Source organism: Pongo pygmaeus, chromosome X, assembly GCF_028885625.2.
Source record: "Pongo pygmaeus isolate AG05252 chromosome X, NHGRI_mPonPyg2-v2.0_pri, whole genome shotgun sequence".
Lineage (NCBI taxonomy): Eukaryota > Metazoa > Chordata > Mammalia > Primates > Hominidae > Pongo > Pongo pygmaeus.
In genome coordinates, this window is record NC_072396.2 from 125,592,472 (window position 1) to 125,618,869 (window position 26,398).

The following is a 26,398-nucleotide window of genomic DNA, read 5'->3' on the forward strand; positions in this document are numbered from 1 at the left end:
TGATGATCAATGATGTTGAGCACCTTTTCATATACCTGTTAGCGATTTGTATGTCTTTTGAGAAATGTCTATTCAAATATTTTGTCCATTTCTTAATTGAGTTATTAGAATTTTTCCTGTAGTTTTGTTTGAGCTCCTTGTATATTCTGGTTATTAATCGCTTGTCAGATGTGTAATTTGCAAATCTTTTCTCACCTTCCTTTGGTTATCTCTTCACTTTGTTGATTGTTTCCTTTTCTGTACAGAAGCATTTTAACTTGATGTAGTCCAATTTGTTCATTTTTGCTTTTCGTTGACTGTTCTTGTTGGGCATTACTCAAGAAATATTTGCCCAGACCAATGTCCTGGAGATGTTCCCTAATGTTTTCTTGTAGTAATTTCATAGGTTAGGGTCTTAGATTTAAGTTTTTAACCCATTTTGATTTGATTTTTGTATATGGCTAGAGGTAGGGGTCTAGTTTCATTCTCCTGTATATGGATATCCAGTTTTCCCAGCAACATTTATTGAAGAGACCGTCTTTCCCCCAGTGTATATTCTTTGCCCCTTTGTTGAAGATGAGTTCCCTATAGGTATGTGGACTTGTTTCTGGGTTCTTTATTCTATTTTATTGGTTGACGTGTCTGTTTTTAAGCTAGTAGTAACATGCTGTTTTGGTTACTATAGCTCTGTAGTATTATTTGAGGTCAGATAATATGATTCCTTCAGTTTTGTTCTGTTTGCTTATGATAGCCTTGGCTATTGTGGGCCTTTTGTGGCTTCATATAAATTTTATAATTGCTTTTTAAAAAAATTTATGTAAAGAATATCATTAATATTTTGATAAGGATTGCATTAAATGTTTAGATTGCTTTGGGAAGTATAGACATTTTAACGATATTTATTTTTCCAATCCATGAACACGGAATATCTTTCTATTTTTTGTCTTCTTCAATTTCTAGCATCGGTATTTTACACTATTTTTTGTAGAGATCTTTAACTTATTTGGTAAATTTAATTTTGAGGTATTTTATTATATTTGTACCTACTGTAAATGAGATTGTATTGATTTCTTTTTCAGGTTGTTTGTTGCTGGTTTATAGAAATGCTACTGATCTTTGTATATTCAGTTTGTATCCTGGCACTTTACTGAATTTATCAGTTCCAATAGTTTTCTTGTGGATTTTTCCGGTTTTTTTTTTTTTTCAAATATAAGATCGTATCATCTGCAAACAAAGACAACTTGACTTCTTCTTTTCCAGTTTGGATGCCATTTATTTCTTTCACTTGTCTGATTGCTCTAGCTAGGGCTTCCAGTGCCCTGTTGAATAACAGCGGGAATGTGGGCATCCTCCCGAACCTTAGCTAAAAGGCCTTCAGTATTTTCCCATTCAGTAGACTAGCTATGAGTCTCTCATATGTGCCTTTTATTATGTTGAGATATTATATTTCTTCTATACTCAGTTTTTTTGGGGGGGGTTTATCATGAAGAGATGTTGAATTTTATCAAATGCTTTTTCAGCATCAATTGAAATGATCATTTGGTTTTTCTTTTTCACTCTGTTTATATGATTTATCACATTGATTGATTTGCGTATGTTGAATCAACCTTGCCTCCCGGGAATATATCCCACTTGCGTCATGATGAATGATCTTTGTAATGTGTTCTTGAATTCGGTTTGCTAGTATTTTGTTGAGGATTTTTGCATCAATATTCATCAGTCATATTGGCCTGTAGTTTTCTCTTTTTTGATATGTCTTTTGCTGATTTTGATATCATGATAATACTGGCCTCATCAAATGAGTTTGAATATCCCCTCCTGCTGTATTTTTTCAGCATAGTTTGAATAGGATTACTTCTTGGTATTACTTCTTTTTCTTATTTAAATATTTGGTAGAATTCAGCAGTGAAGCCATTGAGTCCCAGGCTTTCCTTTTTTGGGAGACTTTTCATTACAGCATTGATCTAGTTACCTGTTATTGGTCTGCTCTGGTTTTGGATTTCTTCATGGCTCAACCTTGGTAGTTTGTATGTGTCTGGAAATTTATCCATTTATTGTAGATTTTCCAATTTGTTGGCATATAGTTGCCCATAGTAGCCACTAATGATCCATTGAATTTCTGCAATATCAGTTGTAATGTCTCCTTTTTCATCTCTAAATGTATTTGAGTCTTCTTTCTTTTGTTCTTATTTTGACATAGGTTTGTAAATTTCATCTTTTCCAAAAACCACCTTTTTGTTTCATTGATCTTTTGTATTATTTTCCTCATTTAAAACTCATTTATTTCTGTTCTGATCTTTATTATTTATTTTTCTGTACTAATTTTGTGTTTCATTTTCTCCTACTTTTTTAGTTTTCAAGATGCATTATTAGGTTGCTTACCTGAAGTTTTTCTTCTTTTTTGGTGTAGGCACTTACGGCTATAAAATTCCCTTTTAGTACTGCTTTTGCTTTATCCTATAGATTTTGTTTTATTCTATTTCCATTAATATAAGAACATCTTGTTTTATTTTCATATGTTTGTATAGTTTTCAGGAATCTTTTGTTATTGATTTCTAGTTTTATTCCATTATAGTCAGAGAAGATGCTTGATATTATTTAAATTTTTTGAGTGTTTTCATACTTGTTTTGTGACCTAATATATGGCTTATTTTTGAGAATGATCCATGTGCTGAGGAAAAGAATGTGTTTTCTGCTACCATTGGATGAAATGTTCTGTAAATATTTATTAGGTCCATTTGGTCTGTAGTGCAGATTAAGTCTGATATTTCTTTGTTGATTTTGTGTCTGGAAGATCTGTTCAGTGCAGAAAGTGGGGTATTGAAGTTTCCAGCTGTTACGGTATTGGGGAGGTCTATTGCTCTATTAACTCTAATAATATTTGCTTTATATATCTAGGTTCTTAAGTGTTGGGTGCACGTCTGTTTACAATTGTTATATATTCTTGATGAATTGGCCTCTTTATCATTACGTAGTGACCTTCTTTGTCTCTTCTTACAGTTTTTGTGTTGAAATCTATTTTGCCTGACATAAGCGTAGCTACTCCTTCTCTTTTTTGGTTTCCATTGGCATGAGATATCTATTCCAATACTTTTATTTTCAGCCTATGTGTGTATTTACAGCTGATGTGTGTTTCTTGTAGAGAATAGATTATTGGGTTTTTTTTTCTCCATTCGGTCAGTCTGTGTCTTTTGATTGAAGAGTTTAGTCCACTTACATTCAGTGTTATTGAGAAGTAAGTACTTGCTCCTGCCATGTCATTACTTGTTTTCTGGTTGTTTTGTGGACTTCTCCTTATAATTTCTTCTTTCCCCTTTTTCTTTTAGTGAAGGTGATTTTCTCTGTTTGTATGATTTAAGTTGTTGGTTATTATATTTTGTGTATCGTATGTTTTCTGATTTGAGGTTACTATAAGAATTGCAAATACCATCTTATATCTAATTATTCTCAGCTGTTAACACTACTTGCATAAACAAATAAGCAAAAAGAAAAGTAATGACAGTTCTACACTTTACCTTGGTCCCCTAGTTTTTAGCTTTTTTTTCTAACTATATCTTATTGTACTATGTCTTGAAAAGTTGTTGTAGTTATTATGTTTATTGTCTCGTTGTTTAGTCTTTCTACTTAGGATAAGAGTAATTTACACACCACAGTTACAGTGTTATAATATTTTGTGTTTTTCTGTGTATTTACTACTATCAATGAGTTTTGTACCTTCAGATGATTTCTTACTGCTCCTAAACATCCTTTTCTTTCTGAATGAAGTACTTCTTTTAGCATTTCTTGTAGGACAAGAAATGTTGATTATTATATTGATAAAGTCCCTCAGCTTTTGTATGTCTGGGAAGGTCATTATTTCTCATTCATGTTTGAGGAATACTTTCCCCAGATATACTATTCTGGGGTAAAAGTATTTTTCCTTCATCATCTAAAGATGTCATGCTCCTCTCTTTTCTTGCTGCTTTTAGGTACTTTTTTGTTTGTCCTTGATCTTTGGGAGTTTCATTATTAAATGCCTTGATGTAGTCTTCTTTGGTTTCAATCTGCTTGGTGTTCTATAACCTTCTTTTACTTGGATATTAATATCTTTCTCTAGGTTTGGGATGTTTTCTGTTATTATCCCTTTGAGTAAACTTTCTATCCCTATCTCTTTCTCTATCTGCTCTCTAAGGCCAATACCCTTTAGATTGGCCTTTTTGAGGCTATTTTCTTGATCCCGGAAACAAGCTTCATTGTATTTTATTCCCTTTTTTTGCCTCCTCTGACTGCGTATTTCTAAATAGTCTGTTTTCAAGCTCATTAATTCCTCTTTCTACTTGACCAATTCTGCTATTGAATACTTTGATCCATTCTTCAGTATGCCAATTGTGTTCATCACCTCCAGAATTTCTGCTTGATTCGTTTTAATTATTTCAATCTCTTTGTTAAATATATGTGATATAATTCTGAGTTCCCTGTGTTTTTTGATTTCCTTGAGTTTCCTCAAAACAGCTATTTTGAATTATCTACCTGAAAGTTCTCATGTCTCTATTTCTCCCAGATTGGTCCCTGGTGCCTTATTGAGTTCATTTTGTAAGGTCCTGTTTTTCTGGATAATCTTAAAGGTTATGCATATTCATCTGTGTCTAAACATTGAGGAGTTTGGTGTTTATTTTAATCTTTGTATTCTGGGCTTATTTGCACCTGTCCTTATTGGGAAGGCTTTCCAGATAGTCCAAAGATCTTGTGTGTTTTAATCTAAGCCATATCTGCTTTAGGGGCACCCAAGCTCAGTAATGCTGTAGTTTCTGCAGACTCAGAGGTATCAGTTTGATGGTCTTGGAAAAGATGCAGAAGAATTTTTTGAATTACCAGGCAGAGACCCATGTTGTCTTTCTTTACTCTCTCCCAAACAAATGAAGTATCTCTCTCTGTGTTCAGTTGCCTGAAGCTGGTGGTGGAGTAATACATGTACCACTGTGACCACCAATATTATGACGGTGCTCAGTCAGACATTAAGCCAGCACAGCACTTGGTCTCACCCATGGTCCATGCAGCCACTACCTGGCTACTGCCTATGTTTGCTCAAGGCTCTGGGGCTTTACAGTCAGCAGATGGTGAACCAATCCAGAGTTGTGACCTTCCCTTCAGTGTGTCAAGTTCTATCAGGCCCCAGTCAGGTACAAAGGTGTTTTGTGGGAAACAGGCACTGTCGTCAAAAACCTTAGAATTCTACATGGTGTTCTATTGTACTGCAGCTGAGCTGGCACTCGAACTACAAGACACAGCCCTTCCCATTTATCCTTTTCCACAGGCAGAGCAGCTTCGCGTCATGGTCACCAGCACTACAGGCCCACAGAGAGTAGTTTCAGGCTACTGCTGATGTTCCCTTAAGTCTCAAGGGCTCTTTACTCAGCTTGTGGTGAATGCTACTTGTCCTGAAACTCACCTTTCAGGACAGTGGGCTTCCCTCTGACACAGGGCAGGTGCAGAAATACCACTCCAGAGCCAATGCCTGGAATTGGGGGCTCCAAGAGCTTGCTTGGTTCTCTATCCTCCTGTGGCTTAGCTGGTATCAAAGGTGCAAGATCAATTCCCCTTTACTTTTCCTTCTGCTATTCTGCAGCAGCAGAAGTCTCTTCTCTTAGCCACCAAAGGTGAGAATGTACTGTGTCTCACTTGAAGCTAGCTTGTCTCACAGTCTCATCCAAGGCCCATAGCGTACTACTTGGGTATCGCTGCTGGTTCTTTGAGCCCCAAGGACACTTTGGTCTGCAGGTGATGGGTCCTGCTGGGACTGGGTTCTTCCCTTCAAGGCAGTGGGTTCCTTTCTGGCCCCGGATGAGTCTAGACTTGTCATCTGGGAGCTAGGGCCTCGAAAGGGGTTCTGATGACTTTGACTTGTGCCCTATCCTGCCGTGGATGAGCTGGTATCTAAGATGCAAGGCAAAGTTATCTTATTCTTCCCTCTTCTTTCCTCAAGAAGAGGGAAGGGGTCTCTTTTGGTGGCATGAGCTGTGCAGCCTGTGGTTGGGGATTTGGTGGTGCTTTTACTCCCTTAGCTCCTGGCTGTTGTCTCGGTAGGTCACGTGCCCACTACAGCCACTAGCTATGAGCCCAATTCAGCAGTAGAATACACCTAGCAGACCTAGCAGTTGTAGGCTTTTTTTTTTTTTTTCTCTAGACTACCTTTCAAGCTTATTTAGGCCCCAGAGCTCTTTAGCCTGCAGTAGTGAGGCATGCTGGAACTCAAGTTCTAACCACTGGGATGTGCGATTCACCTCTGGATAGAGGAGTTGGTTTAAATGCTCCCTTAATGGGTGGGGATCAGCTGAGTTCAGCGTGGTTTTGTTTTCTGCTGTGACAGGGTAGCACTGAGTTCAATGCAATGTCTCACAATCCCTGTGTTCTCTCTCTACCATGTGGACAGATTCTCTCTCTATGCCACACAACCTTTATCAAAGTATGGGGGAAGGATTGCATTTGTAACTCAAGACTGTCTTTCCTAACCAATTCCAGTCTCTTTCAGTGATAAAAAGTTATAACCAGGTACTATGGTTGCTCACCTAAATTTTTTTTTATTGTTTTATTTTTATGAAGGTGCTTTCTTTGTGTAGATAGTTGTTAAATTTTTGTAACAATTTGTAACAGAAGTCTCCATTGATTGCTGGAGGCACAATCAGTGAAGCCTTCTATTCAGCCATCTTGCTCCACTACTCTCTCTTTTGTCCATCTTTACATTGAGGTATTTAATTTGTGTTTTTAATTTTAATGTTTTAGAAGAATTAATTTGAGTTATTCTTTGACTATTAACTGAGTTCCTAAAATATTTTGGGAAATAGCTTCTTATCAGATATATGACTAATAAATATTTTCTTCCAATTAATAGCTTGCTTTTTCATTTTGTTGACTGTTTCTGTAGCTGTGCAGAAGCTTTTTAGTTGGATATAGTCCCACATTTTTATTTTTGCTTCTGTTGCCTGAACTTTTTATGCCTTATCTTAAAAAAAATTATTGCTGATGCTAATGTCAAGAAGCTTTTCCCTTATGTTTTCTTCTAGGAGTTTTATGAATTTACGTCTTATATTTTAAGTTTTAATCCATTTTGAGTTTTTTTTGTGTGTGTGTGTGTGTGTGTGTGTGTGTATGGTGTAAGATAGGGGTCCAAATTCATTGTTTTGCATGTGGATATCCAGTTTTCCTAATATTATTTATTGAAGGGACTATTCCAATATTACATTCTAGATGTAGTGCTCTTGTCAAAATTTAGTTCATACTATATGCTTGGGTTTATTTCTGGATTCCCTCTTGCTCCCATTGGTCTATGTATCTGTTTTTATGCTGGTGCCGTATCATTTTTATTACTGTACCTTTGTAATATAATTCAAAATCAGGAAGTGTAATGATGCCTCCAGCTTTCTCTTTTCTATGCAGATTGCTTTAGCCATTTGGGGTCTTTTGTGGTTTCATATAAACTTTAGGATTGTTTTTACCATTTCTGTAAAAAATGCCATTGGAATTTTTATAGGAATTGCATTGAATCTATATGGCAGTATGGTCATTTTAACAAATTTAATTCTTCCCATTCATGAACATGGAATTTTTTCCCATTTGTATGTGTCTTCTTCAATTTCTTTCATCAATGTTTTGTAGTTTTCAGTGTACAGATTTTTCATCTTTTTTGTTAAATTTATTCCTAGTATTTTACTCTTTTTGATGCTTTTTAAAATTAGATCATTTTTTGCACTTCCTTTCCAGATAGACCGTTGTTGATAGAAAGAAACACAATTAGTTTTTGCATATTGAGTTTGTATCCTGCCACTTTATTGAATTCATTTATTATTTCTAACAATTTTTTGTTTGTGTCTCATATGGTTTTGCTGTGTCTCCACCCAAATCTTATCTTGACTTGTAGTTCCCATAATCCCCGCCTGTCGTTGGAGGGACTTGGTGGGAGGTAATTGAATCATGAAGACGGTTACCCCCGTGCTGCTGCTCTCATGATAGTGAGTGAGTTCTCACAAGGTCTAATGGTTTTATAAGAGGCTTTTTCCCCTTTTGCTTGGCACTTCTCCTTGCTGCTGCCATGTGAAAAGGACACATTTAGTTCCTCTTCTGTCATAATTGTAAGTTTCCTGAGGTTTCCACAGCCCTGCAGAACTGCGAGTCAATTAAACCTCTTTCCTTTATAAATTCCCATTCTTGGGTATGTCTTTATAAGCAGTGTGAAAGTGTCTTTAGAGGTTTTTTTTTTACATATAGGATTATGTTATCTGAAAACATAATGTTATTTGTTTCTTTCTAATTTGCATTCTTTTTTTACTTGTCTGAGTTCACTTGCTGGTATTTGCAGTACTATGTTGAATGAAAATGGTAAGAGTGGGCATACTTTCCTTTACCAGATCCTAGAGGAAACATTTCAGTTTTCCTCCACTGATTATAATGTTAGCTGGCATTTTAATAAATGGCCTGTATTATATTGAGAAAATTCCCATTTATACCTATTTTATTGAGAGGTTATTTTTTTAATCATGAATGGATGTTGTACTTTAGCAAATGCTCTTTCTGCATCTATTGAGATGATTGTGTGTTTTTTGTCTTTTATTCTAGTAATGTGGCGTATTACATTTTTTGATTTGTATATGTTAAAATAACTTTGCATACCATGGATAAATCCCACTTGGTCATGATATAATATTTTCATGTGTTATTAAATTTGGTTTTTGAGTATTTTACTGAGGAGTTTTACATATATGTTTACCAGATGTATTAGCCTGTAATTTTTATTTTATTATTTTTAATTTTTGTCTGGCTGTGGCATTGGAATGATTCTGCCTTTATAAAATGAGTTGGAAGTATTCACTCTACTTCTGCTTTTTGGAATATTTTAAGAAGGATTGGTATTAATTCTTCTTTTATTCTTTGATTGAATTCAGCCATGAAACAATAGTGTCCTGGACTTTTCAGTGGATTTTTCAGCAGGAAACTTGTAGGTCAGAAGGGAGTGGGTATCCACTGTTGTTTTAACACTTTTGAATTTTAACTTTACAGTGGAATTAAAAATAATTTATCCACCACCATTATAGTAATACAATATTCTGGTTTTGTCTATATAGTTTCGTTTACCAATAAGTTTCCTACTTTCTTATACTCTCTTCTTGCTATTTACTATCCATTCATTTTAAATTAATGAATTCCCTTTAGAATTTATTGTAGGGCAAGACTACTGGTAATAAACTCCCTAAAAATTTGTTTGTCTGATAAAATCTTTATTTCCCAATCGTGTTTGAAGGACAGGTTTGCTGGGTGTAGTATTTTTGGTTGAAAGTTTTTTTTATTCCAGCACTTTGAATACCAAAAGTTTATTACCACTAGTCTTGCCTTACAAGAAATTATAAAGGGTATTCATTAATTTGAAATGAAAGGATAGTAAATAGCAAGAAGAGAGTATAAGAAAGTATGAAACTTACTGGTAAAGGAAACTATATAGACAAAACCAGAATATTGTATTATTCGAATGGTGGTGGATAAATTACTTTTAATTCTACTATAAATTTAAAATACAAAAGTGTTAAAACAACTGTAAGTTAATTATTTAAATGGATATATAATATAAATATGTGTAAGTTGTGACATCTACAGCAAATAAAGTTGGGGGAGGAGATGTAAAAGTAAAGAGTTCTTCTATGCAAGTGAAGTTGCTATCAGCTCAGACGATTTCTGTAAGATATTTTATGTATGCTCTTTTGTAACCACGAAGACAATACCTATAGAAGTTACAAAAATGAAAAAGAGAAAGGATTAAAAGCCTATCAACACAATAAAACAAAGAAGCATAAAAAAATTAAAACAGGAAAAAAAAGCAAAAGACCTATAAGACAAACATAAAAATATAAACAAAATGGCAATAGTAAATCCATCCCTGTCATTTGTTACAACTATAAGTTAATTATTTTAATGGATATATAATATAAATATGTGTAAGTTGTGACATCTACAGCAAATAAAGTGGGGGGAGGAGATGTAAAGAGTTCTATGCAAGTGAAGTTGCTATCAGCTCAAACTATTTCTATAAGATATTTTATGTATGCTCTTTTGTGACCACGAAGACAATACCTATAGAAGTTATAAAAAAGAAAAAGAGAAAGGATTAAAAGCCTATCAACACAATAAAACAAAGAAGCATAAAAAAAAAGCAAAAGACGTATAAGACAAACATAAAAATATAAACAAAATGGCAATAGTAAATCCATCCCTGTCATTTGTTACATTAAATGTTAATGGACTAAACTCCCCACTAAAAAGATAGAGAGGCTGAACAGGTTAAAAAATAAAAAAGAAGAATATCCAACTGTATGCTCTTTATAATAAACTCACTTTAGATTTGAGGACATACATAAGCTGAAACTGCAGGGAATGAAAAATTTATTCCATGTGATTGGCAACCAAAATTAAGCAGGGGTGGCTATACTTTTATCAAAATAGAATGTAAGTTAAAAATTTTCTCTAGATAGAATAAAGCTCTTTACATAATAATAAAAGGGTAAAATTAACAGGAAGTTATACCAATTATATATGCACTCAATATCAGATTACTTAAAGCAAATATTGACAAATCTAAAAGGAGAAATGATAACACAATAATAGTAGAAAAATTTAATTACCTCACTATCAATAATGAATAGAACTTCTAGACAGAAAATTAATAAATAGTGGACTTCAGCAATACTGTAGACTAAATAGACCTGACAGACATATACAGAACTTTTCATCCAACCGCAGAAGAACATACATTTTTCTGAAGCATACATGGAGAATTCTCCAGAATGGATCATGTGTTAGTTCACTAAACAAATCATAAACAAATTTAAAATATCAAAATTATGCCAAGTATATTTTTTGACCATGATGGAATAAAACTAGATACCATTAACATTAAAAAAGGGAAAACTCACAAATATGTGGAAACGAAATAACATAATCTTGAACAATTACTGAGTAAAAGAAGTAGTCAAAAGAGAATCTAAAAAATATCTCAAGGCAAATGAAAACAATTTACTAAAACTTGTGGTATGAAGTACTGACAGTTCCAAGAGGGAAGTTTATAGCAATAAATGCCTACATTAAAAAAGAAGTTTTCAAATTACTATCTTTATACCTCACTAAACTAGAAAAACAAGAACAGGCTAAACCCGATGTTAGCAGAAGGAAAGACATAATTATCAGAGCAGAGATAAATGGAGAACAGAAAAGCTATAGAAAAAAATTAGACTATGAATTGCTTTTTTGAAAAAAAACTCAAAATTGACAAATCCTTAGACTAAGAGAAAAGAGAAAAGACTCAAATAAAATTAGAAATGATAGATTCAACAGTAGAATGGGTGCCTCAGAATTAAAACTAATTATAAGGGACTATTATAAATAATTATATGCCAACATATTGAATAACTTAGAAGAAATGGATAAATTCCTAAAAACATACAATCGACCAATACTGAGTCAAGAATAAATAGAAAATCTGAACAGACCAATAACACGTATGTAGATTTAAGTAGTAATTAGAAACCTCCCAACAAGACAAGCCCAGGATTGGATTGATTTATTGCTTTATTTATATGAGAAATGTATGAGTAGGACTGGCTGCAAACATAGTCTGAGCCAGAGATTAAACTGTGGTAATCGATTGCTTCTGTTTCTTCCTGCATTATTTCAATTCCTCATTCTAATTCATTGACTGTGCCACTTTTGGAAGATTTCATTTTCTAGCTGACATTTTCCATGGGGTTTCTGGTAGCTAGCTCTCTAGGCTTATAACCTCAGAGTTTACAGTTCCAGCAGAAGAGAGTTCTCATTGCCACAGGTTCTGCAAAATGTCCTGGAATTGTCTTTTTGGCTTAATTGGACGAAATGTTCATCTCTGAACAGGTGTCAAAGCCCATACACGTGGCATATGCTGATCAGCCAAGCCTGGGTCACATGTCCTTGCCTGGAGCTGGGGTAGTCTAGCATGTGAAGCGGTGGTTCTCTGTAGGACAAAAGATTGTTATCAAATGTAGAATGGGTCTTGAACAGGTAGAAGAAGCATATTTCCTTACATCACATATAAACCAAGTGCCCAAATACTTTGTAAAGAAATGAATCTTTGGGAGCCTCAAGGTTTTTTCCTAAATGTATGATAATCTATCTATGATAGTCTATTATCACTATGCCTACTTTGAAAGGTAAAGAATACATGGAATACTGACTAAAGTGTTCAGTGCATTTCCTGACACACTATCTTGGTATTATCTGCTTTTGCATCAGATTGGATTTAGAAGACTGGCAACAATTAAACTACCAAGCCCATTATTTAGCCCATTTAATGGTTAAATAATGCAAGTTGGCTGGGCACGGTGGCTGACGCCTGTAATCCCAACATTTTGGGCGGCCGAGGCAGGCAGATCACTTGAGGTCAGGAGATCGAAATCAGCCTGGCCAACATGGTGAAACCTTGTCTCTACTAAAAATACAAAAATTAGCCTGGCATGGTGGTGCACGCCTATAGTCCCAGCTACTCAGGAGGCTGAGACAGGAGAATCGCTTGAACCCAGGAGGCAGAGGTTGCAGTGAGTGGAGATCACGTCACTGCACTCCAGCCTGGGCAACAGAGCAAGAGTCCGTCTCTAAATAAATAAATAAATAAATAAATAAATAAATAAATAAAAACAAGGTTAAGAAGTAGTTCATTCTTCCTCAGTTGATTCAAACTTGTCCGAATAGACAATTTTCTTGGTTTATAAATGTATTACATAATTTTAAATTCAGCGTGCCCTTGTAGAAGGCACTTAGTTGTCAAAGACACATCTGTATGTCCTTTCTCCAAGAGCTTTCATTTATTTTATTTTCAGAATATCTACTAAAGGAAATAAAATTGCTTATAGACTTAACATGGTCTTCATCAAATGTTTCCAATGCTGTGCTTTTGCACTAAAAGTTCAAATAACTGGTCAAAGAAATATGCCTATGCTGATAATTCTTATTGGTGCTCATTTCTAAACATCTGATGTCAAAACATCTCCTAAGAATAAATATGATCTGATCTAAATAAATTAGATACGCTAAAATTATGCTACATATTAATATGTTATAATTTTGCTACAGTGAGCATGATATAAATAGGCTCATTGTTTTACCTTTTCGATCAATGTAAATACAGGATACATGCTGTTTTCTCTGAACTACATTTATATATATATAATCTATATTTTTCTTTACTACCTACTGAGTAAAAATGTCATTCTTAACCTGTTTTCAGTAAGGTATGAGCTTGGAGTTGTTATTACAGGTTTGAAGATAGACTGTGCTGATGTATTTTGACACTCTTTTACCTACTGTTTGATTTTTTAATCAAGAGAACACATTTTCGAGACGGGTGCTGGTGGTAAAATGTAGGTTGTAGTGACACAAGAAATTTCAGAATAGTATACCCAAATAAAATGTGAATTCTTATTCATAGGATAATTGGCACTTTTCTATAACCAGCTAAACTAATACCAGAGTTTGAATGCTATAGACCCTCCTACATATCCTTTTGTTGCCTGCATAGTCTCTTGTAGCCTCTCTTAACCCATTTTTTTTTTGTTGCTATAAAGGAATACATGAGTGAGTAATTTATAAAAGAAGAGGTTTATTTGTCTCACAGTTCTGCAGGTTGTACAAGAAGTATGGCACTAGCATCTGCTTCTGGTGAGGGCTTCAGGCTGCCTGCAGTCATGGCAGAAGTGGAAGGGTAGTAGGTATCATGTGGCAAGAGAGAGGGAGAGAGAGTAGGAAGTGCCAGACCCTTTGTAACAATCAGTTCTCACAGGAACTATAGAGCAAGAACTCACTCATTACTTTGAGAATGGCACCCCTATGATCCAAACACCCCCAATAAGGCCCCACCTCCAACACTGAGGATCAAATTTCAACATGAGATTTGGAGGGAACAAATATTAGAACTATGTCTTTGCCTTCCTTTCACAGCCATAGGTGTGAAAATGAACGAGCTCTACAAAGGAAGGCAAAGATCTACTTTACATGCTAATGGAATTGTGGGTTATAGTTGGCTCAGTGAAAATGTGTGCTACTTTCATTCATTGAACTCATTGCTTTTCAACATATTCCATAATTTCATGTGTGTCTTTATTGCCTATCACCCTTACTGGAATGTTATGTGGTCAGATATGTTTTTCTGAGTAATTGATTGCAAGATCTTCAACCTCTAAAATAGTGCCTGGTATATAATAGGCAGCCAATGAATATTTTCACTGAATAATTCAGTGATTATTATGTACCAATACTCAGGTTGTGGGAGGGACTCTGTGGAAAGATGTCCAGCAGTGGTGGATTGTGCTGAAGCTTGGTAAAGAAGTCAATGCCAGAGATAAAGATATAGAGGTTAACTTTATAGAGATAAGACTGAAGGCACAGGACTGAAAATGACAAACTTATGCATCCCCTAGCATTGTCTAGTATGTTTAAACTTTAACAAATGAATGCATCATAATACATAAAATCCCCTGCAAAGAAAAGAAAGGGTTTTTGTAAACCCAACATAGATACTTGACTAATCTTTGTAGAGTAGAGCTCTTATCATTGACCCATCTTCCCTTGAAATGTCTTTTTTCCCATTGCTGTTGGAAATGTTTTTTTTCCATTCTTGTTGTCTCAAAAGTATACAATAAACTTTTTCAGAGAACATGGAAAGTTTGCTTACATATTCTAGTGTTATGATGTTTAAAATCTTGTCAGTTATAACCTTAATACCATAAATGTTTATGGATACAGCCCATATAAACAAAAACCTTTTGGGATCCTCAATAAATTTTTAGAGTATAAACGACTCCTGAGACCAGAAAATTTGAGAACTGCTGCCATTTGGCTTATAATGCTTCTACCTTCTATTCCCTTCCACTCCTTCCTTCCTTAGACTTTACTGTCAAGTGTTTCTAATCTATTGGAATTTCTCTGAACCTTCCTTAATTTATTATATTGCTTCAGGTACCTGCATATATGTTTTTCTTTCTTCTTGGAATGCCCCTTTTCAGTTTCTTTACTCGTTAAACTTCTGTTCATTCTTAAAAGCTCAATTCTGGAATTGCCTGTTCTATGGTGCTTTCCTAGAATTTTCCTGGCAGACTTAGGTGCTCTGTCCATGATGCTAAGATAGCATCTCCTGCATTCTTCAATGATAGTATGTATGATAATTTATTGGAATGACTTTTTGCATATGTGCTAGTATCCCAAGAAAATTCTTTGAGGATATGAACTATGTTTTTAAAGAATGTTTTCCCCAAGGAACAGCATATTGCTTTCCACATAGCCAGTGCACAATAAACATTTATTGAATTTATAATAAAAAACATATCTAATATTTATGGAGCACTTACTTGCAGGTATCGTTCTACGTACTCTAATATTGTTCTATGTATCTCAAATTAATCCTTACCTCATGAGGTAAGTACAGTTTTCATGTAAAGGAATAATAACATGATATATAACAAGGCTCAATAAATGTTATTACTATTATAGTCATTATCATAATCATCCCCAAGTTGGATTAAAAAAACTAAACATAGATCAATTAATTAACTTGCACAAAGTTACACAGATATTAAGTGCCATAACTTTGGATCCTGGAAGTGTGGCTCTAGTACCAAGGCTCTGAACCACTGTACTTATACTGATTGTGTATAAACAAGTGAATAATGGTGCATAAAAACAATTATGGAGATATCCCCATGGTTTGACAAGTCCAGATTTAACTAATCTGGAGAAAGTACTGCAGCCTCTTTAGCCAGAAAAGGATGGAAAAAAATCATTAAGATCCTGTGAGGTGAAGAATAGTGATATATTATGGGGAAGGAGGTGACAGCTTAATAGGAGATTTACCGCAAGAGAATCAGTTGAAATGAAAATCTGCAGCATTTGCATAGAATCTGACAAAGGGTCAAGTAGGAAATAGATAACCAGTTGCTTTATTTTGGGGAACAGGGAGATAAATACATGATATCATTATATCTTGAGAGTTTGAAACATTGTCCAACCTGTTGCCTCATGACCACGGGCAGCAGATGGCTCTTATCCTGGAGCAACCTAAGAATCAAGACAGAAAAGAACAAATTCAACAGTGAGGAGATCAAGTTTGGACTAAGCACTATTTTGCAGACATTGCTGGGCTCAATGCTTGTAAACGAACTGCATAGGCATGTTTATTAATAGGACAATCAAGTTATATCAAGCATTAAAGACACATATGTGTGACATATAAACAGGGGGTTAACAATAATAATATGAAGTATTGGTAGGTTGAAGTGGCTTTCAGCTGTTCCTCAGAAGTATAGAGGCCCTGTAAAACCCTTTCAAAAGCTGTCAAAGTTGGGAGGGGTGACTGGACAGCGCTTCAAACCACATACTTCCACAGTAACCAAGGGATCTCTGCCTTTATCTTCTCATATAATGGGTTTTTACATGATATTTCAGTTCACCAGAATGGTCTTCCTGCAGCTAAAGTTACTTTCAAAATCATTTAGCTTTAGTCACTAAGTGCTTTCACATAAGTTTTTGGTGATTGTCTTAGCTACTCTTTTCACAGTTGAGAAAACAGATCAGAGAAGTGGGATAATTTGCATTGGATCACAGACTAGTACATTGTGGAGCCGGGGCTCAAACACAGTGTGTTAAATTCCAAGTGCAGTTATTTTTCTGTAACACCAATGATGGCTACCTATGGTGGAGTATGTTTAACATTTAAGGGGAGTGTGGATATAAGGACCGAAGGGAAGAACACAATGCATAGTCTTGGCCCCAGAGTAGGTTCTGTTGACTTCCATAACTATATCTACCCATCTACCAGAATCTGAACTTACATACTTCACTGTCCTGTTTTTAGAATAAATAATAACATATACTCTCTGTACTCCTGATAAAATCAGACTCTCTACTTTTGCACTAGATCCTAACCATTTTCACTTACTCTAGAACATTACTTCAGCAATTATCTTATCTCTCTCCAACATCATCACTTTTTCTTTTAACTTGATTATTCCTCTCAGTATACAAATATACTCTATTTCTCCCATGTTAAAAGAAACCATTCTCTTGACTTCACACCTCTTTTCTCCACTAACTTGTACCCGATTTCCGTGTTCTCTTTTGCCTCAAAACTCCTTAAATTTGTCTGTACATGGTCTTCAAATCCTCTTCTCCCATTTCCTTTTAACCCATTTCAATAAGGCTATTCCTTCCATGACTCCACTGATGCTATTGTTGTAAAGCTCATTGATGACTTTCATTTTCATAGATACAGAGGTCAATTTTCATCCCTTATGTTACTTGTTTCAGTAACAGCAATTTACCCTTCTTGATACACATCTATTATTTGGCTTCCAGGAAACTACACTCTGTTCCTTAGTACCTCATTGGTCATCTGTCTCTGTCTCCTTTGTTTATCCCTTCTATCCTTTTCTTCATGGCATCATAATGTAGTAGAGCCCTTGGACTTAATCTCAGGACCTCTATTTTGTCTACACGCATCCCTTTATTGTTCTCATTTAGCTTCACAGCTTCAACTGCCATCTATGGGCCAAATACAATAATATTTACTTCTTTTCACTCCACACCTCTGCCTCAAACTGTAAACTTACATATTCAACTGTTTACCTAATGTGTCTACTTTAATATCTAATAGGCATCTCAAATGTAACTTGTCCCAAACTGAACTCCTGATACCCCCCCACACACCCAATATCTTTCTTCTCTCAGTAAATGGCAATTCCATCTGCTCAGTTGCTTAGATGAACAACTTGCAAACATTCTTGATTGCCTTATTTAACAGACCACATTCAATAATTCAGGAAATGCTGTCAGCCTTACATTCAAAACATCACCAGAATCCAATTACTTCTTCCAATCTCCTCTGCTATTATTGTTGTCTGAACCACCATCAATTCTCACATGGATTATTTCAGTAGTCTCCTTTCTGGTGTCTCTGGCTTGCATTCTTGCCACTGTATAATATATTATCAATACAATAGCCAGATAATTATATTAAATTGTAAGCCAAATAATATCTGTCTTCTATTCAAAACCCTCCAGTGCATTGCCATCTCTCAGTGTAAAATCCAAAGTCCTTATAATGACTTATAAAGCTCTACTTGAAATGCTCCTATCTGTCCCATACTTGATCTTTTCCTTCTCTCTCCTCATCACTCCTTCTTTTCCAGACGTACTGGTTGCCCTGCTCTTCCTTGAGCACACTGAACCAAGCTAGCTTTTGTATTTGCTGTTCCGTTTTTTTAGAATATTGTTCCCCAAATATCTAATGAGGCTTACCTTGTTGTTTCATAAAAATCTCAATGAGGACTACCCTGTTCACCTCATTTATATTTGCAGCTCACTTCCTCTCCACTTGTAATTTCCTTCATCTATATTTTATTTGTACATATTACTTTTAACATTATATAAGTTACCTGCATTATGTTTATTGTTTATTGTCTATTTATTCCCGATAGAATATAAGCTATATGTGGCAGGGATTTTTGTTGTTGCGTTCATGCTAAATCCCCAGTACCTGGAACGTAATAGGAACTCAATAAATATTAGATAAATGAATGAATCTGGAAAGGCAAAGAAAAATAAGCTAAAGTATGGAACAGAGTCTTACATATGGTAGGCACACAAATAGTCACTTACCCTTTTAATTTTTTTTTTTTTTTTTTGAGATGGAGTCTCGCTCTGTCACCCAGGCTGGAGTGCAGTGGTGTGATCTCGGCTCACTGCAAGCTCCACCTCCTGGGTTCATGCCGTTCTCCTGCCTCAGCCTCCCTAGTAGCTGGGACTACAGGCACCCGCCACCACACCCAGCTAATTTTTTGTATTTTTAGTAGAGACGGGGTTTCACCATGTTAGCCAGGATGGTCTCAATCTCCTGACCTTGTGATCTGCCAGCCTTGGCCTCCCAAAGTGCTGGGATTACAGGCGTGAGCCACCGCGCCCGGCCTGTCCTTTTAATTTTTTAAAATTACTTCATGCGATGAGAACACAACATGAAATCTGTCTTCTTAACACTTTATTAAGTATACAGTATGGCATTGTTGACTATGGTTTTGATATTGTACATCAGATCTCTAGAACTTATTCATTATGCTTAACAGAAATTGTATGCCAGTTGATTAGTAACTCTCCATTTCCTTCATTCTCTAGCTTCTGGCAACTACTATTCCATTTTTTGACTTTATGAAATTGACTATTTTAGATACCTCATATAAGTGCAATCATGCATGTTTATCCTTCTGTGACTAGTTTTATTCAAACAGCATAATGTTCTCAAAGTTCACCCATGTTGTTGTATATTGCAGAATTTCATTTTTTAAGGCTGAATAATATTCCAATGTATGTATGTATGTGATGGTTAATACTGAGTGTCAACTTGATTGGATTAAAAGATAAAAAATATTGATTCTGGGTGTGTCTGTTAGGGTGTTTCCAAAGGAGATTAACATTTGAGTCAGTGGGCTGGAAAAAGCAGACCCACCCTTAATCTTAGCAGGGCACAATCTAATCAGCTGCCAGCACTACTAGAATATAAGCAGGTAGAGAAATGTGAAAAGAGAGACTGGACTAGCCTCTAAGCCTACATCTTTCTCTCATGCTGGATGCTTCCTGCTTTAGAACATGGGACTCCATGTTCTTCTGTTTTGGAACTCGGACTGGCTATCCTTGCTCCTCAGCCTGCAGACGGCCTATTTTGGGAACTTGTGATCATGTGAGTTAATACTTAGTAAGCTTTATATATATTATATACATATATTAGTTGTGTCCCTCTAGAGAACCCTGACTAACACAGATTTTGGTACCAGAAGTGGTTCTAGAGGAGCAGAATATTAAGGATGCAGTTCTTTTGTTGGTTTTGGGGTTTCTGTAGTTGGCTGCTTAATATAATTAGAGCCAAAAATGCTAAGGGCTCTACTTCTAATAGTGTGGAGAACACTGATAGTCCTTGGGATGAACTGTTTAGAGAGTTATGCAAGATAAATGCATTTGACACTCTTGGTTTATTGCTTGTGAGAGGCAAGGAGTTTAGTGACTCTATACATAATACCTTTGACCATATGTGGAGAACCAAGGAACATAATGAAGCTGGTTGGTTGCTCATAACTTAGGTGGACAAAGTGATGGAAGAAAATGATGAACTCAGGGATTCTATCTCCCAGCTTCAGAAGCAAATACTGAGCCTCAACTCTGCTAAGATTGCCCTGAGTGAGAGTCTTACCTCCTGTGGAGAAAGAGCTGAAATTGTAGAAAAACAATACAAGCTTTTAACATGTGAGTGACTGACCTGCAATGAAGGGTACATGCACAGCCTCATGAGGTATGTACTGTTAAAATGTGGGCATTGATTGCAAAAGAATGAGACCCTGCAACTTGGAATGGGGACATGTGGGAGGACACTGATGAAGCTGGGGACACTGAGTTTATAAACTAGGATGAACTTTTTTTTTTTTTGCCAGAAGAAACAGCTTCCCCATCCCCAGTAATGGCAACATCCCCTCCCACCCCATGCTGCCATCAGCCTTTCCACCTTTATCTGAGGAGATAAACCCTGTGCTGCCTGAGGCAACAATTATGGCCTCCCCTGAGGCAGTTGCCAGGCAAGAGAATGTTGATTCTTCTCAGGAGCCACCCCCAACACCTCTGTTTGCTTCTAGACCTATAATTAGACTAAAGTCCCAGCAGGCCCCTAGAGGTGAGGTTGAGAGTGTGACTCATAAGGAGGTGTGCTACACTCAAAAACAACTGCTTGAGTTTTCTAATTTATATCAACAGAAATCTGGAGAACAGGCATGGGAACAGATATTAAAGGTGTGGGTTAATGGTGGAAGGAATGTAGAGTTGGATCAGGCTGAATTTATTGATTTAGGCCCACTAAGTAGGGACTCTGCATTTAATGTTGCAGCTTGGGGAGTTAAGGTTCTAATAGTTTATTTGTTTGGTTAGATGAAATATGGATTAAACATTGGCCCATTGTGAGTGAGCTGGAAATGCCTGATCTCCCTTGGTTTAATATAGAGGAAGACATCCAAAGGCTTAGGGAGTTTGGGATTGTGGGATGGATTAGTCACTTTAGACCTACTCATCCCAGCTGGGAGGGTCCAGAACATATACTTGTGACCCATGCCTTGTGAAATAGATTTGTGAGGGCAGCACGTGCATCTTTGAAGAGCCCTGTAATTGCTCTTCTCTGTATGTCAGATCTAACAGTGGGAACCACAGTCACTCAAGTACAAAATTTAAATACAATGGGAATAATTGGATCTCAAGGTGGCAGGGGCCAAGTAGCAGCACTCAACCATAAAAGGCAAGGTGGGCATAGCTACCATAATGGACAGCAGAGGCAATGCAGCAATCAGAGTAACCTGACTCATGTAGAGCTCTGGCATTGGCTAATTAATCACAGTGTTCCTTGAAGTGAAATTGATAAGAAACCTACTGCATTCCTACTTAATTTATATAAACAGAAAACTTCTAGGTCAAATGGACAGAAGACTAATTTGAATTATAAAAACAGAGAAGCATGGCCCCTCAATCAATTTCCAGACTTGAGCCAGTTTACAGACCTAGAACCCCTTGAATGAAGGGGAGGTTGTGTCTCCTTGAGGAAGGACCCCACTACATTACCAAAAATTTATGCAGTGAATCTTTCTCCCATCCTTCCCCAGGGAGACCTCTGGCCTTTTGCCAGGGTAACTGTGCATTAGGAAAAGGGAAATGGTCAGGCATCTTGGGGACTACTGGGCAGTGGCTCTGAGCTGACATTGATTCCAGTGGAGCCAAAACGTCATTGTGGTCCTCCAGTTAAAGTAGGGGCTTATGGAGGTCAGGTAATTAATGGAGTTTTAGCTCAGGTTCAACTTACAGTGGGTCCAGTGGGTTCCCGGACTCATCCTGTTGACATTTCCCCAATGCCAAAATGCATAATTGGCATAGACATACTTAGCAGCTGGCAGAACCCCGACATTGGCTCCCTGACTGGTAGGGTGAGGGCTATCATGGTGGAAAAGGCCAAATGGAAGCCATTAGAGCTGCCTTTACCTAGACGAATAGTAAATCAAAAACAATATTGCATCCTTGGAGGGATTGTGGAGATTAGTGCTACCATCAGGGACTTGAAAGATGCAGGGGTGGTAATTCCCACCATATCCCTGTTCAACTCACCCATTTGGCCTGTGCAGAAGATAGATGGATCTTGGAGAATAACAGTGGACTGTTGTAAGCTTAACCAAGTGGTGACTCCAATTGCAGCTGCTGTGCCAGATGTGGTTTCATTGCTTGAGCAAATTAACGCATCTCCTGGTTCCTGGTATGCAACCATTGACTTGGCAAATGCCCTTTTCTGCATTCCTGTCCATTAGGCCTACCACAGGCCATTCACCTTCAGCTGGCAAGACCAGCAATATACATTTACTGTTCTACCTCATGGGATTATAAACTCTCTGGCTTTGTGTCATAATCTGATTTGAAGAGAACTTGATTACATTTTGCTTCTGCAAGATATCACACTTGTCCATTACATTGATGACATTATGCTCATTTGATCCAGTGAGCAAGAAGTAACAAACACACTGGAGTTATTGGTGAGACATTTGCATGCCAGAGGTTGGGAAGTAAATCTGACTAAAATTCAGGGACCTTCTATTTCACTAAAATTTATAGGGGTTTAGTGGTGTGGGGCCTATTGAAATATTCCTTCTAAGGTGAAGGATAAGTTGCTGCATTTGGCCCCTCCTACAACCAGGAAATTGGCACAATGCCTAGTGGGCCTATTTGGATGTGTTACTCTGGCCCATTTATTGAGTGACACAAAAGGCTGTCAGTTTTGAGTGGGGTCCAGAAAAGGAGAAGGCTCTGCCACAGGTCCAGGCTGCTGTGCAAGCTGCTCTGCCACTTGGGCCATATGATGCAGCAGATCCAGTGGTGCTTGAGGTGTCAATGACAGATAGGGATGCTGTTTGGAGCCTTTGGCAGGCCCCAGTAGGTGAATCACAGAGGAGGCCTCTAGAATTTTGGAGAAAGGCCCTGTCATCTTCTGCAGATAACTACTCCTCCCCTTTTGAGAGATAGCTCATGGTCTGTTACTGGGCCTTGGTGGAAACTGAACATTTGTCTATGGGCTGTCAAGTCACCATGTGACCTGAACTGCCTATCATGAACTGAGTGCTTTCTGACCTATCTAGCCATAAGGTGGGTCATGCACAGCAGCATTCCATCATCAAATGGAAGGGGTATATATGTGATCCGGCTCCAGCAGGTCCTGAAGGCACAAGTAAGTTACATTAGGAAGTGGCTCAAATGCCCATGGTCTCCTCTCTCCCCTGCATTCTCTCCCCCAGCCTACACTGATGGCCTCTTGGGGAGTTCCCTATGGTCTGTTGACAAGGAAGAAAAGACTAGGGCCTAGTTCACAGATGGTTCATGATTTACAAGCACCACCTGAAAGTGGACAGCTGCAGCACTACAGCCCCTTTCTAGGACATCCCTAAAGGACAGTGGTGAAGGGAAATCTTCTCAGTGGGCAGAACTTTGAGCAGTGCACCTGGTTGTACATTTTGCATGGAAGGAGAAATGGCCAGGTGTGGAATTATACACTAATTCATGGGCTGTAGCCAATGGTTCGGCTGGATGGTCAGGGACTTGGAAGAAGCATGATTGGAAAATTGGTGACAAAGAAATTTGGGGAAGAGGTATGTGGATGGACCTCTCTGAGTGGTCAAAAACTTGAAGATATTTGTATCCCATGTGAGTGCTCACCAATGGGTAACCCCTGCAGAGGAGGATTTTAATAATCAAATGGATAGAATGACCCATTCTGTGCACACCACTCAGCCTCTTTCCCAGCCACTGCTATTATCACCCAATGGACCATAAACAAAGTGGCCATGGCGGCAGAGATGGAGGTTATGCATGGGCTCAGCAACATGGACTTCCACTCACCAAGGCTGACTTGACTATGGCCAGTGCTGAGTGCCCAATTTGCCAGCAGCAGAGATCAACACTGAGAGCTCGATATGGCACCATTCCTCTGGATGATCAGCCAGCTGCCTGATGGCAGGTTGATTATATTGGAACCCTTACATCACGGAAAGAGCAGAGGTTTGTCCTCACTGGAACAGACACTCCAGATATGGGTTTGCCCTTTCTGCACGTAATGCTTCTGCCAAGACTACCATTAGTGGACTCAAGGAATGCCTTATCCACCATCATGGTATTCCATACAGCATTGCCTCTGACCAAGGCACTCACTTTACAGCTAAATAAGTGTAGCAGTGGGCTCATGCTCATGGAATTCACTGTTCTTACCATGTCCCCCATCATCCTGAAGTAGCTGGATTGATAGAACGGTGGAATGGCCTTTTGAAGTCACAATTACAATGCCAACTAGGTGTCAATATTTTGCAAGGCTGGGGCAAAGTTCTCCAGAAGGCTGTGTATGCTCTGAATCAGCATCCAATATATGGTACTGTTTCTCCAATAGCCAGGATTTACACATCCAGAAATCAAGGGGTGGAAGTGACACCACTCACCATCACCCCTAGTGATCCACTAGCAAAATTTTTCCTTTTTGATTTTGGGACACTATGTTGTGCTGACCTAGTGGTCTTAGTTCCAGAGGGAGGAACGCTGCCACCAGGAGACACAATGAGTCCATTAAACTGAAAATTAAGATTGCCACCTGGACCCTTCGGGTTCCTTCTACCTTTAATCAACAGGCTAAGACAGGACTTACAGTGTCAGCTGGCGTGATTGACTTGGACTGTTAAGATGAAATCAGCCTACTACTCTACAACAGAGGTAAGGAGGCGTATGCATGGAATACAGGAGATCCGTTGGGGTGTCTCTTAGTATTACCATGCCCTGTGATTAAGCTCAATGGGAAACTACAACAGCCAAATCCAGGCAGGACTACAAATGACCTAGACCCTTCAGGAATGAAGGTTTGGATCAGTCCACCAGAAAAAAACAAACAAACAAAAAAAAACATGACCTGCTGAGGTGCTTACTGAAGGCAAAGGGAATACAGAGTGGGCAGTAGAAGAAGGTATTCATCAATAGCAGCTGCAACCACGTGATCAGCTGCAGAAATGAGGACTGTAATTGTTAAGTGTATTTTTCCTCCTTTTGTTGAAAACATGTTTGTGCATGTATACACTTGTACTAAGAAAATATCTTCATTTTATTTCCTTTCTCCTATATCATGTGACATAGATTTATTGACTTCATGTCAGCATTTAAGTATTGTTAACATTATGTAATAGTATTTGGGTTGGCGATTGGTGCGTTTCCGGTTGTATGAAGAATAGTTGTATTATGTTAAGTGTAATTATGACCTTACTATTGTCTTTATTTGAAGATTATGTATGATCTCAGGAGATGTGTATGGGTTCAAGTTTACAAGGGGTGAAGTTGTTATGGTTTATAATGAATGTCAACTTGATTGGATTGAAGGTGTTGATTGCCTCTGAGGGTGCTGCCAAAAGAGTTTAACATTTGACTCAGTGGTCTGGGAAAGGCAGACCCACCCTTAATCTGATTAGGGCACAATCTAATTAGTTGTCAGCACAGCTAGAATATAAGCCGGCAAAAAAATGTGAAAAGAGAGACTGGACTAACCTCCCAGCCTACATCTTTCTCCCGTGCTGGATGCTTCCTGCCCTCGAACATGGGACTCCAAGTTCTTCAGTTTTGGAACTCAGACTGGCTTTCCTTGCTTCTCAGCCTGCACATGGCCTATTGTGGGACCCCGTGACTGTGTGAGTTAATACTTAATAAACTCCCCTTTACATATATATATATAGTTCATTAGTTCTGTCCCTCTAGAGAACCCTGATAAATATAATATATATACCACAATTTCTTTATCCATACATTCTTTATCTATACATCTTTATCCATACATTCTTTATCCATACATTCTTTATCTATACATCCACTGAAGGATGTATAGGTTGTTTCCATATTTTGCCTATTGTGAATAGTGCTGCAATGAACATAGAAGTGTTAATATCTCTTTGACATACTGATTTCATTTTTTTGAATATATATCTAGAAGTGGAATTGCTGGATCATATGAATGTTCTGTTTTTATTTTTTTAAGAAACATTGATAATCTTTACCATGGTAATCTTTATCATGGAAGCTGCACTGTTTTGCATTCCCACCAATAGTGTACAAGGGCTCCAAATTCTCAACATTCTTGCCAACACTTTTTTTTTTTTTTTATAATAGTCATCCTGACAGGTGTGAAGTGACATATCATTGTGGTTTTGATTTGCATTTTTGTGTTGATTAGTCATGTTGAACATTTTTTCATATACCTGTTGATCATTTGTAAGTCTTTGGAGAAATGTCTATTTATGTCATT

The 26,398-nt window shown here is 37.3% G+C and overlaps 1 pseudogene; it reads left to right on the forward strand.

Moving 5' to 3' along the window:
• Window positions 1-4,927: 4,927 nt before the first annotated feature.
• On the forward strand, window positions 4,928-26,005 carry LOC134739022 (uncharacterized; annotated as a pseudogene).
• Window positions 26,006-26,398: the final 393 nt, after the last annotated feature.